This window comes from Rutidosis leptorrhynchoides, chromosome 4 (genome assembly GCF_046630445.1).
Source record: "Rutidosis leptorrhynchoides isolate AG116_Rl617_1_P2 chromosome 4, CSIRO_AGI_Rlap_v1, whole genome shotgun sequence".
Lineage (NCBI taxonomy): Eukaryota > Viridiplantae > Streptophyta > Magnoliopsida > Asterales > Asteraceae > Rutidosis > Rutidosis leptorrhynchoides.
Window position 1 is genome coordinate 373,831,349 of NC_092336.1, and position 14,748 is coordinate 373,846,096.

Genomic DNA, 14,748 nt, shown 5'->3' on the forward strand with positions numbered 1-14,748 from the left:
TAATATCATGAATCTTCCATGCAATGGCTGGTTTATGAGCTTTCAACACAGAAATGAGTTGTGATTTCTCATTTGTCAGTAAGAGAAGATGATATTATTACAGGTAATTCAGATTCACCATGTAAATAAGCGTATTCCAAATGGTTTGGAAGTGGCTTTAACTCTAATTTCGGAGGTTCTTCTATCGATGATTTGTATCGATATCTGTCTTCTTCTTTTAGCATTTGAATTTCTTCTGTTGTTGGTTCATATCCATTAGCTATAAGTGTAGCTAACATTTCAGCTTCATCAATTGGTTCATTACCTTCTCCTAAAGAACATTCTCCTGTTCCTTGTAATTCTGGAAATTCTTCTAATAATTCTGCATGTGCATCTATAGTTTGAATATAATAACATGTATCATCTGCAGATTGCGGTTGTTGCATTGCTCTATCAACTGAAAAGGTAACACTCTCATCCTCTATACTTAGGGTCAGTTTCTTACCGAACACGTCTATCATTGCTTTAGCCGTGTTTAAGAATGGTCTTCCTAATATGAGAGGAACTTGAGAATCTTCTTCCATGTCCAGAACAACAAAATCTACTGGAAATACTAAAGTACCAACTTTAACTAGCATGTTCTCCATTATCCCTCTAGGATATTTTATTGATCTATCGGCTAGTTGTATGCTTATTCTGGTTGGTTTTAATTCTCCAAGGTCTAGTTTAGCGTATAGTGAATACGGCATTAAATTTATACTAGCACCTAAGTCTGCCAATGCTTCTATTGAACTAAGACTTCCCAGAAAACATGGAATTGTGAAACTTCCTGGATCAGATAGTTTTTCTGGTATCTTATTCAACGGCACTGCTGAACAATTAGCATTCATAGTAACAGCCGAGAGTTCTTCCATTTTCTTTCAATTTGAAATTAGATCTTTCAAGAATTTAGCATATCTAGGCATTCCTGAAATCACATCAATGAAAGGAAGATTTACATTTATCTGTTTAAACATATCCAAAAATTTGGATTGCTCGGCTTCAAGTTTCTCTTTCTTCATTTTACTCGGGTAAGGAAGTGGTGGTTGGTATGGTTTAACATAAGGTTTATCCTTAGCTGTGTTATCTTCATTAACCTTTTCAACTACCGGTTCTTTTTCCTTATCTTGATCAGGTTGTGGTTCTTGTGGAGTAGGAATAGCTTCATCAGAAGTTATAGGTATTTCCGGTGGTTTAAGTGTTGTACCACTTCTTGTGGTAATAGCTTTAGCTGTTTCATTCCGGGGGTTAGCATTTGTATCACTAGGTAGACTTCCCGGTTTTCTTTCACCTATTAACCTTGCTAGGTTACTTACTTCTTGTTCTAGATTTTGAATAGAAGCTTGTTGATTTCTAAATGCTTGAGCATTTTGTTCATTGGTTTGTTTCTGAGATGTGAAAAACTGCGTTTGAGTTTCAACTAGCTTCGTCATCATATCTTCTAAATTCGGCTTTTTATCATCGGTTTGTTGTGGTGGTTTGTTTTGAAAATTAGGTCTTTGCTGATTGTAAGTATTATTGGATTCTTGTTGATTACTAGGACCTTGTTGATTGTTGTATGAAATATTTCGGTTATAATTCTGGTTTTGATTGTAAATTGGTCTTGGCGGTTGATAATTATTCTGATAATTATTTACAGGCCTTTGGTTTACGTATGAAACATTCTCTCTTTGTTCCTTTGTTAGTTCAATACTGAGACAATCTTTTGTCAAATGTGGTCCTCCACACTGCTCACAACTAATTCGTATTGAGTGAATATCTTTAGTCATCTTTTCCATTCGTCTCTCGACAGCATCTATCTTTGCAGAAATGGAATCTAGGTCATGGCTAGAATCGGCTCTAGCTGCTTTAGATGATCTAATGATATCTTTTTCTTGGTGCCACTCATGTGAGTGGGAAGCAGTGTTATCAATAATTTTGTAAGCATCAGTTTCGGTTTTCTTCATAATAGAACCACCAGCTGCTATATCTATGTCTTTCCTTGTAGTGATGTCGCATCCTTGGTAGAATATTTGTACTATTTGACAGGTATCTAAACCATGTTGCGGACATCCTCTTAACAACTTTCCATATCTTGTCCACGCCTCATATAGAGTTTCATTCGGTTTCTGTGTGAACGTAACAATTTCTGCTTGAAGTCTTACGGCTTTAGATGCCGGAAAGAATTGTTTAAGAAATTTTTCAACTAAAACGTCCCATGTATCAATCGCCCCTTCAGGTAACGATTCCAACCAATCTTTGGCTTCTCCCTTTAAAGTCCAGGGAAATAACATGAGATATATCTGTTCATCCTCCACTTCTCGGATTTTAACTAGTGTGCAGATCCTATTAAAGGTACGTAGATGTTCATTTGGATCTTCCTTCGGCGCACCACTAAATTGGCATTGATTAGTCACCATGTGTAGAATTTGTCCTTTGATTTCATAATCTGGCACATTAATGTCTGGATGAGTAATTGCTTGACCTTGGCCAGTGCGTTTAGCTCTCATTCGGTCTTCCATACTTAAAGGTTCCAGATTCTCCATAATTGAATTTGTTGAATCGGAATCTCTAGAGGATTCTGATTTAATGGTTCGTTCCTCAACAATCTCTGTTTGAATGATTGGTGGTTCCGGAGGAAAGTTTAGTGGTTCAGGATCTACAAACCGTTCCTGAATATTCTCCGGATTCTCAATTGTGAGGTCGGGTTCAAAAAATGGATTATCGGAAATTTAAACTGAAGTACTTGGTCGACTGGATGACGATTCTAAAGAAAAATCAACGGCAGTAATATTTGCTAAATGTCTTGATCTAGTTACAGGTGGTGAACGTACAAAAGGTGGTGAACGTCTTGCTCGGTGCATTCACTGAATATCCTATTAGTTTTTAAAAGGAAAGAAAAATTATAATAAGTTATCCAATTAATAGACTTTTCTGATTTTGTCCACGTTTCGAATAGCCAAAAGATGCAGCAGAGGGGCAGGATTCGTTTGGTCTCAATATAATTGAGGACTGTTTGGCTCCAATAACCCGGTCCACGTACAAATCCAACTATTACTACGAACCAGAAAATTTTGATGTCTATCAATTTAACCACTTAAAATAAATTTTCGTAAATTTAAGAAATTTAGATAAGAAGTAGAATAAAAATCTATGTCCTAAAACTAGAATAGCGAGAAATAAGAAAGAAAAATAGTTCGTCGAAAAAGGTCGAAAAAGAAAAATGGTTGAAAAATAAAAGGTGACGGAAAAATAAAAGAAACTTATAAAAATTAAAAATACTTGACTAACCTAACCTTATTACTACAACTAACTTAAAATTATAATCGCAAATTGAGATAACTAATTGGAATGATAATTGGTACATAGTAAAAGGTGTCTAAAAATATTAAAGCTTACAAGAAAAACTATATCCCAAATGGAAATAACTTAAAAAGAAACTAAAACTTAAAAAGGCGTCGCAAAATTCTAAAGCACCTAGATCTTAGTCTAAATAAAAAGCACTTAAGGAATTCTATGGCAAAGCCTAAAAATCTAGAAGTAAAAATAACTATGGCAAAAACTAAGTTTAAAACTAAATATGAGCGAAAAATACAAATATTACGCTAAAACGATTAAAAAAAAGGGACAAAATATAAAAATATACAAAAAGTTGTAAAAAGTACAATTTTTATAAAAATATTATTTTTATATTATTTATTTATTAAAACTACTAATTTTATAAATTAATTAAACTAATTAACACTAAATAAAACAAATTAAATAAAAAGAAACTAAACTAATTAATAAATAAATAAAACCTATTTTAGGGTTTTTAATTAAATAATAATAATAATAATAATTATTACACCGTAATTAATGCCTGATTAGGGCTTCTGTCGCGTGTCAGATTATCTCCGCGAGTCGCGGTATTTCAAACAGCAAACCCCGCGAGTCGCGGGGTTCAGAAATTCAACTCGGGTGCAGTTTTAAATCGACGCGTTTTTTTTTATATTTTCTGTTTTTAATTTAATTAATCTATTTATATAAGTTAAATAAGACTTATCTTAAAAACTAAGATAAAAATAAAATACTTTATAATTTTATAAATAACAATCTAAAAAAATAGATTTATATATAATTATATTTTTTTCGGTTTTTTTTTTAAAAAAATATATTTATAAAATAAATTAAATAAAACTTATATTTTTACAAACTAAAGAAACTTTATAAAACTTAAATATTTATCAAACTCCTAAAAGTATTTATATTTTTGTTTTTCTTTTTATATTTTCGAATATTTAAAACGTATTTTTATAAAAACGAAATTTAATAAAAGTAAACTAAATTTTTTTTTTTTAATATTAGCGTTGCGCTTCCGGCTTTTAAGAGTTCCCCGGCAGCGGCGCCAAAAATACTTGATAGTTTGAGCAGAGTGGTATAAAATAGCTATTAATTTTAGCAGGAAACACTATTAAATACGATACAATTTTACACAAGATATTTATTTATTTAGAGAATGGATATACTTAAACCTTGCTACAACACTTATAGGCAGTGTACCTAATCGTACAGTAGTGTAGTTTTTAGTAAGTTCGGTTCGTTCCACAGGGAATCTTTTTAAACAAAGCTTAACGCTATATTAGTCTACTTTTATAAAAATACAAATATATATATAACTAATATTATTATTATAAAGGGGGGTTTTTTACCGTTTAATGACCGGTTTGTCGATTTTAAAACTTTAGTCGCAGTTAAAACCAAATATAAAGTATTAAAAATAAATACAAGACATAAATTAAAGCATAAAATAAACTTGCGATAATTAAAAAGTACGATAATTAAAAGTGCAATTAAATACAATAACAATAAAAATGCGATAATTAGAAGTGCAATTAAATATAAAATAAAGGAAATTAAATATGAAATAAAAGAATTATGCTTATTTAAACTTCCGTAATCATGATGTTTGACGTGTTGATTTTATTTTTATGCCCATGGGTTAATTTTCCTTTGTCCTGGATTATTTAATATGTCCATACGGATTTTGTCCATAATATTCCATCAGTCATAAATATAAAGAGCGAAAGCCTTCGTCAAATTATTCTTATTCCCGAAGTCAAATATTCCTACTAATTGGGGACTTAAACTGTAACAAGATTTTAATACTTTGTTTAATAATTACACCAGGATGTCGACTGAGTGTAACCCAAGGTTTTAATATTTTGTTATCAATTATACCAAGTGTCCTTGTACTTAATTTCACCCCTGTTTTAATTATTCTAGTGACTATTAATCCATTCCCGTGTCCGGTTAAATGAACGATTATTCGTACATAAAAATACCCCGCCCATCGTGTCCGATTGAGTGTATATGGTAATTTATAGGGACGCCCAATTGTAAATCTTTATATTAACATTAACAAACTATCATTTAGTTAAACAAATATAAAGCCCATTAATAGCCCATAGTCTAATTTCCACAAGTGTCGTTCTTTTGTCCAAACCCCAATTATGGTACAAAGCCCAATTACCCAATTTTAGTAATTAGCCCAACATCATAATTACTTCGTTTTAAATAAGCATAATAATAACTTAGCTACGAGACATTAATATAAAAAGGTTGAACATAACTTACAATGATTAAAAATAGCGTAGCGTTACACGGACAGAATTTCGACTTACACCCTTACAATATTCGCTAACATACCCTTATTATTAGAATTATAATTAAAATTAAAATTAAAATTAAAATATAAATATAAATATTTACGTAGTATTATGAGAGAAGAAGAAAAAGATGATTAAAATGATCAGAATTCGGTTGGCTTTATAGGCAGTTTCTCATTTTGGGGCTCCGCGACTCGCGGCATTTTTGGCCTTCAAACTCCGCGAGTCGCGGAGATTGAAATTACAGCTCAGTCCCTTTTGGAGTCTTTCTTGCCGACGGTTTTAATTATAAATATAATATATTAAATAATTATAAGAATTATTTAAATATTATATTATATTTATGTGCATAGTTGACTTGTAATTTTTAGTCCGTTGCGTCGAGCGTTGAGAGTTGACTCTGGTCCCGGTTCCAGATTTTTGAACGTCCTTGCGTACAATTTAATATCTTGTACTTTGCGTTTTGAATCTTGTACTCTTGTAATTTCGAAACGTTTCTTATCAATAAGGGAAATGGTGTTTGCACCCAAACGAACACACTTAATCCCCTTTCCAAGGTTCTTGAGCCTTGTTTTTTAAAATGAGCTGGGTGAAGCTTACTAGCAGATTGCTGATGAATCATTCGACCTGCCTCCAAAACAAGGGGGAATGCCAAAAGATGCTCCTGCTGCTCCATATAATGTCCTGACACCAGGCATGCTTGAGTATCTTGCTGCTCGAGGTGGAGTGAACCAACCGGCTGCCTCTGGTGCTGCACCAGCTGAGGGGGAGGGACCTCAGCGAAAGCCAGCTGTAAAAAGGAAGAAGCCAGCTACCTCAACTAGTATAGCCACCGTCTTACATACTGGTAAAGTAGTAGTTGTATTAGAATCTAGTGCTCTCTGATCATAAAGAACAGCCCTAGTCTTATATACTGACTATCCACTTCTAGTATTGGAATCCGTTGCTTAACTATTTCTTGGTAACAGGCAAATCCAAACGAGCAAAAGCTGGCTCCAGGCTCACCACATGGGAGATTGCACCAGTCTCAACTGCTGCACCTGCAAAGGATGTGGCTATGGAACCTGGTGCGTTTCTAGACCAAACAGCAGAAAATTCTAACTTAATTAAAAATCTTTTATCTGCTGACTTAAAAAATGAAAGTGGAGTTAAAGGTATAACCCTGGCTCCTAAGCTGACTGGTTTTAAAACTAGTGTTAAGAAGAGTAGCAACCCTTACTCTTCTAGCCAGACACTTCCACATTTTTCAAAATTGAACATAATGCTATATCCTCTGCTGACAGTACAACCAGCAGAGCACATACCTGACCCCCAAAGCAAACTTGAGCTGGGTCCTCATCGTGTTGAACCAGCTCAGGATACTGCACAGCCATTATGTTACTCGGATCATGATAAGAATCTCACTCCTACATCATTACCAGCCAGAACTCTTACACTATCTGGGTCAACATGTGTCGCCAATGAGTCACCAGAGTCACAGCTGTACTTACAGACACCTTATTCTGTCTCATTTGAAGGGCTGACCAAATCACCAGTCTGTCCCCAAAGACCAACATCAGATGCAATTGTTAAGTCAAATTTATTTGGTTCTACAGTTGTTAACATAAAATGTTCTATTATTTCAGTTCTTAGCAGGGTAGATGAACAGGCAGAGGGGGAGCAAGTTAAAGATGATATTATTCCTACTGAGCAGATTGTTGCCTCTGCTACTGGTATTGGTGCTACTGTTTCTCCTACTGGTGGTGTTGATGCTAGTACTGTTGCTTCTACAGCTGCTGGTGATACTGCTCCCAGTATTGCTGCTTCCACTACTACACCTGAAGTGGAAGATGAAATCATAGTGGATCCTCCTGTTCTTAAAAAGGTAATTAACAATATTGTCAAGGATGTTCTACTTGATGAACCTGTCACTGAACCAAAGGGTGACATTGCGTCTGCCGCTGCTACCGATGCACAAAATGTTATTGTGGATGCTAGTACTTGTGCTACTTTTCCATCTGATGTTATCATGGAAGCTGGTAAAAGTGCTACTTTTACATCTGATGTTATCATGGATGCTGGTAAAAGTGCTACTTTTCCATCAGATTCTAGTTCACAGGGTAATACTGTTCTGGAGGGTCTTGACTTTGTTAATGCTGGCTATGTTGGCTATGTCCCCACAGAGCCAAAGGTGGATACTGATGCTACTAGTGTTATTCCGGATGTTTCTGATCTTCAATCGAGACACTTTATTACTGTGGATTCCACTGGTAATCTATAGGTGTCTGATTCCACACCAGATACTTTCTTTAAAGATGCTGCAGATGCTGCTTCTTCACCTACTGCACAGTTATCGACCGCTGCTACTGGTTCAACGGAACCCATTGTGGATGCTGGTACCTCTGCTATTGGCACTACTGATTCTTCTCAGGCTTCTGTTTCTGCTGAGAAGAAACCTTATGTGTGCCAGGTACCAGATCCTGATGAAGTTGTACCTAACTTCATCTATCAGGGAGCGTCTATTACTCCCAGAGTTGCTCTGCTGGTGGATCAGCTAACTATTGATCCTCAAACTGCCATAGTCTCAGCCAGCAAATTGCCTCGCAAGGAGCTGACTGAACTATTGTCTCAGCTTGATCGACCAGCTCGAGAAGAAGTTTATGAGAGGCTGGCTACTTTAGAACAGATCAACGAGCAGCCATGTTATCATTTTTTTTGGCATGACTCCAGCTGCTTCTCGATGGCCTGGTACATGGAGGCCTCTCAAGTTCATCAGAGATCCCTCTACTGGTAAATATGTTATGCAGAATATTCCTGATTCACCAGTACCTTCTGATTCATCAGCTTCTTCCTCATCATCTTCTTCTTCTGATGGTGATGCTGATAAAGGTACTGGTAAGGATAAACCAGTCACTCATGATAATGTAACTGGTACCAAAGATAAACCAGTGGATCTCACTGATGATGCTGATCTTGATGCTGACAAGGATACCAGTGGTTCTAAACCTTCGGGTGAAGGTAAAAATGATGGTGATCATGGTGACGAGTCAGATTCTGACCTTCCACCTCCACCACCCCATGGAGGTAATCTTGTGTTAGCTGCTTCTGACCACCCCTCAACCAGCTATGTTAAATTTAATTATGATGAGGTGGCTGACATCTCCACCCTGGCTGTCTATAAGACACTAGCCGAGGTTACACCTGATCTACAATCCACCATTCGCACTACTATTGTTGATAGTGTGACTGAAGTCATACATAATGCTGGGCAAGTTACCACTTCCAATATTGAAACCCAGCTCAAACAAGTATGTGCCTTTGCAGATCTTGCGGTGGCTGCAATTGTCAAACAACATGAAGAGGAGGAGGACTTAAATAAACGAATCATCTCTCACAATGAGTATACTGAGGACATTGCCCGTCTTCAAGCTGATTTAGATGCTGCTAATCGCAGAATTCTTTTTCTTAATGAAGAAAATACAGTGCTACATGAGAGATTGGATTCACAGGAACAACAAATGGCTAACATGATTCCTGTTTCTGCCTATGTTCAAATGGTTGAAAATATGCATCGACTGGCTACCCTACAGGGTGATGTTAGGGCCATTGTTGAACATATGGCTATGGGTGTTGCAAGGAATGAAGTTAGGTCTTCCAACCTCCTTCTTCGACAATTTGGCGTGGATCCTGGTGCCCAACTCACTCCTGAAGATGCTGACTGGAACAATTTTGCATTTTATGTTCCAGATTCAGATAGTGACCTTGATGCACAGGTCTCCCCTTTTCACCTTTCTGCCCCTGCTGATGACAAAAAGGGGGGAGAAGAAATCTAAAAAGAAACTCAAAAAGAGAAAACAATCAGAGGGGGAGCATGAGCATGAAAAGGCTCCAAAACAACTAAGGAGAGATGGTGATGGTGGTGATGGTTCTACTGGTCAAGACTCTGGCACTAAGCCCAGCAATGCTCATACTGAAGCTGGTGTACAGGCAGCTGGTGAATCTCAACCCAGTGTGTCTGCCACATCAGTGGATGATATTGGTTCTGGCAGTAAGCCCAGTGATGTTTCTGCTTTGGCTGTTGCTGAAGCTTTTGTTGTCTCTCAAACTATTGAAAGAAGAATGAAAAGAAAACTGGAGAGACATCAGAAGAGACAGCAAGAATTAAATGATGCCTTCAATGTCAAATGGGATGCCTATGTTGCTCTTAAACGCCATAGAATTGAGCATAGGAGATGGCTTGTGATGACCCGGGAATTTCCGACCAAATTTAAACTTAATCTTTATATGATTTCGATACGATATGCAAAGTATGTAATGTTGAGTCTAGAAAACATTGGAACGATGTTCATATATTCAATTGACCTTCGACTGCTCTCGATGATTCACGAACAATTAATTGTAAATAGATATGTGTGTATGTATATATAAATAATAATTCGAAATATAATTTGAAGTATTATATGGTGTTGTTATTAAAAATTAATAAAATAAAAATAGGGTATTATAATAATTATTATTTAAAATATATCTATATATATAAATAAAGTATGTTGAAGATAAATATTTAATGATTGTAATACTCGTTTGATGTCCCGATTGATACTAAGCAAGTTTAATTCAAACATATATGATTTTAAAATAAACGGTGATCCAAAAATTAGTTATATAAGTTATAGTCTTATTAAAAGTATATTTAGGATCTAATTATTTAATTTTAACACTTTTTATATTTTACTCATAAATGAGAGGGACAGTTGATGTACTTTTTATTTATTAAATTAATGACTAAATTTTATACAATGATGACTAAAATAAATAAAGATAATTATTCTAAAAATATGGAATTTCTCTGAAGACTTTTTATTCGCCACTGAGTGAACAACGGGGCACGATATTATAGTCCATGAAAACTGTCGGTAGAATCATACAAAATCACGGATGCTAAACTATTGGTTCACTATGCTTACATGTTCTTTTAACATATGATATAGATTATCATATTCATTATATTTATTATTATATTAATGATTTTGTTTTTTTCTGCCACTAACTTATATTCTAGCTATTGTATGAATATTAACCGAATCCATTACTAACAACTTACACTGTTTCTTTCTGTATATACTTTAATCTTTTTACTTTATGTTACCTCAACCTTTTGACACACACACACACACACACACACACACACACACACACACACACACATATATATATATATATATATATATATATATATATATATATATATATATATATATATATATATATATATATATATGTGTGTGTGTGTGTGTGTGTGTGTGTGTGTGTGTATGTGTGTGTGTGTGGGGGGGGGGGGGGGGGGGGATATATGAATGCAAATATCACTTACCTATTTTTTTGCTACCTGCTCAAATCAAACCCAAAACAAACCTTACCACCTTTATCATTTCCAAAGCACCATAGAACAATCACCATCCCAATCAAATTTTCTGTTTCCATTTCCTGTCCATCGATTTCCTTCACCTCCACAACCACCATTCCATCGTAACCCTTGATAGTTTGAGCAGAGTGGTATAAAATAGCTATTAATTTTAGCAGGAAACACTATTAAATACGATACAATTTTACACAAGATATTTATTTATTTAGAGAATGGATATACTTAAACCTTGCTACAACACTTATAGGCAGTGTACCTAATCGTACAGTAGTGTAGTTTTTAGTAAGTCCGGTTCATTCCACAGGGAATCTTTTTAAACAAAGCTTAACGCTATATTAGTCTACTTTTATAAAAATACAAATATATATATAAGTAATATTATTATTATAAAGGGGGTTTTTTACCGTTTAATGACCGGTTTGTCGATTTTAAAACTTTAGTCGCAGTTAAAACCAAATGTAAAGTATTAAAAATAAATACAAGACATAAATTAAAGCATAAAATAAACCTGCGATAATTAAAAAGTACGATAATTAAAAGTGCAATTAAATACAATAACAATAAAAATGCGATAATTAGAAGTGCAATTAAATATAAAATAAAGGAAATTAAATATGAAATAAAAGAATTATGCTTATTTAAACTTCCGTAATCATGATGTTTGACGTGTTGATTTTATTTTTATGCCCATGGGTTAATTGTCCTTTGTCCTGGATTATTTAATATGTCCATACGGATTTTGTCCATAATATTCCATCAGTCATAAATATAAAGAGCGAAAGCCTTCGTCAAATTATTCTTATTCCCGAAGTCAAATATTCCTACTAATTGGGGACTTAAACTGTAACAAGATTTTAATACTTTGTTTAATAATTACACCAGGATGTCGACTGAGTGTAACCCAAGGTTTTAATATTTTGTTATCAATTATACCAAGTGTCCTTGTACTTAATTTCACCCCTGTTTTAATTATTCTAGTGACTATTAATCCATTCTCGTGTCCGGTTAAATGAACGATTATTCGTACATAAAAATACCCCGCCCATCGTGTCTGATTGAGTGTATATGGTAATTTATAGGGACGCCCAATTGTAAATCTTTATATTAACATTAACAAACTATCATTTAGTTAAACAAATATAAAGCCCATTAATAGCCCATAGTCTAATTTCCAGAAGTGTCGTTCTTTTGTCCAAACCCCAATTATGGTACAAAGCCCAATTACCCAATTTTAGTAATTAGCCCAACATCATGATTACTTCGTTTTAAATAAGCATAATAATAACTTAGCTACGAGACATTAATATAAAAAGGTTGAACATAACTTACAATGATTAAAAATAGCGTAGCGTTACACGGACAGAATTTCGACTTACACCCTTACAATATTCGCTAACATACCCTTATTATTAGAATTATAATTATAAATAAAATTAAAATTAAAATATAAATATAAATATTTACGTAGTATTATGAGAGAAGAAGAAAAAGATGATTAAAATGATCAGAATTCGGTTGGCTTTATAGGCAGTTTCTCATTTTGGGGCTCCGCGACTCGCTGCATTTTTGGCCTTCAAACTCCGCGAGTCGCGGAGATTGAAATTACAGCTCAGTCCCTTTTGGAGTCTTTCTTGCCGACGGTTTTAATTATAAATATAATATATTAAATAATTATAAGAATTATTTAAATATTATATTATATTTATGTGCATAGTTGACTTGTAATTTTTAGTCCGTTGCGTCAAGCGTTGAGAGTTGACTCTGGTCCCGGTTCCGGATTTTCGAACGTCCTTGCGTACAATTTAATATCTTGTACTTTGAGTTTTGAATCTTGTACTCTTGTAATTTCGAGACGTTTCTTATCAATAATTGGAACCTCTTTGATTGTCTTTTGTACTTTTGAGCTTTTTGGTTGTTTGCGTCTTCAATTCGTCGAATCTGTCTTTTGTCTTCACCTTTTATTTTTTTAAACGAATATCACTTGTAAATAGAACAATTGTAACTAAAATCTTGTCTTTCTTGAGGAATAATGCTATGAAATATATGTTCGTTTTTAGCATTATCAACCCTCACCAACAATTGTAAACTACTCTGTTTCTGTTTCTATTCCTTTCGAACGAAACCGAACCATATTGGTTATTAATGTTATTAACGAGACACAAACCCACAAATATATCACCTACTATTTCGAGCTACTATTGTGTATCATCCTCACCCTCATCAACCGTCCCCATAAACAACCACCCATTTAACTACTACCGAGACCAACGACCACCATTTGAAACTCCATTAACACAGACCCATACAATCCTCGTTGTTACGTGTTCCGTTCAATTCTTGTTCTTGTTTTAAATCGAACATCCCTATTATTGACAAGATGATATGATACATAAAATAACAATGATGTTATATAATATATTTTTTTTACTAGCGTTAACTACTGTTTCTGTTCAAATTCATAACCAAACCATCACCCCAATTCACTATGTCTGTTTACTCTTGATTCTAATCGATTTACAACCCAAAACCACCAACTAGCTGCCACTCGTTTCTGTTTCTTGTTCCAATCGAAAAGATCACCAAACCAAACTCCCATTGTTACTGCATTTTTTTGTTTCTGTTTTCACACAACACCATGACCTTCGAACCAAAACCCACTTAAAAGAAGATGAATAGCACTGTTGGTGATCGTGGTAAAGGATGATGATGATGTTATACTGCTGCAGTCATACACGCCTTTAAATAATAATAACCGTAAGTTTTTTATGCCAGATGATTAGATATATTTTTTTTCTGCTATTCGATTATTCTTATTTTACCAAACGATATCCCATGATCCTTTTTGGGCTTTCAATCTATCTAGGCCTTAAACAAAATAGGTTTTGCTTAGTGGACTAATGGACTGTTTTCATTGTTGGACTCGTCAAAATAGTAATTGGGCCAAAAACCAATCGTAACTAGTTAGTGGAGAACGAGAAAGGAGATAATGCTTGAATGATGATAAAAGATACATGTACGATGATGATGTACTGTTATTATGTTATCGGTATGATGATGATTCGAGAGGATGATGAAGATAATATGATTGGATAATAATTAGATGATGAATAAGGTTGATGATGTAATAATGATCATACGATAATTGAATGATGATAATCGAGAGTTGATAATATAAAGATGATGATCACGAAATAGATGGTTATGATGATGTGAATATGAGGATGATGATGATTGTAATTTTATGTAGTTAAGAATCGTGATGATTATAATTCGTTAAAGATGATGAAGAATAAGAAAAAGGGAAACAGAAGGAAATGGGTTAAATTAAAATAGATTAAGGATTAGATCAGAAAAGTAATAGTAGTGCAATGGTTTGGTGGGTGTGCGGGTGTGCGGGTGTTCGAGAGGTTGTGGGTTCGAGTCCCGGCTTGGACAGCTTATTATTCTTTTTGGAGTCTTGAAGGTAGTCTCATGTTATTTATTTATTATTATTATTATTAATTATTATTATAGATTGTTATTGTTATTGTTATTATTGTTATTATTGATTGATATTATTATTAGGTATTAGTAATATTATTAGTATTATTATCATTGTTATTATTATGATTATGAATATGAATATTATGAATATTATTATAATTTCTATAAAAATCAAAAAAAATTATTATTTGTTTTTTAAAAACTAATACTTTTATC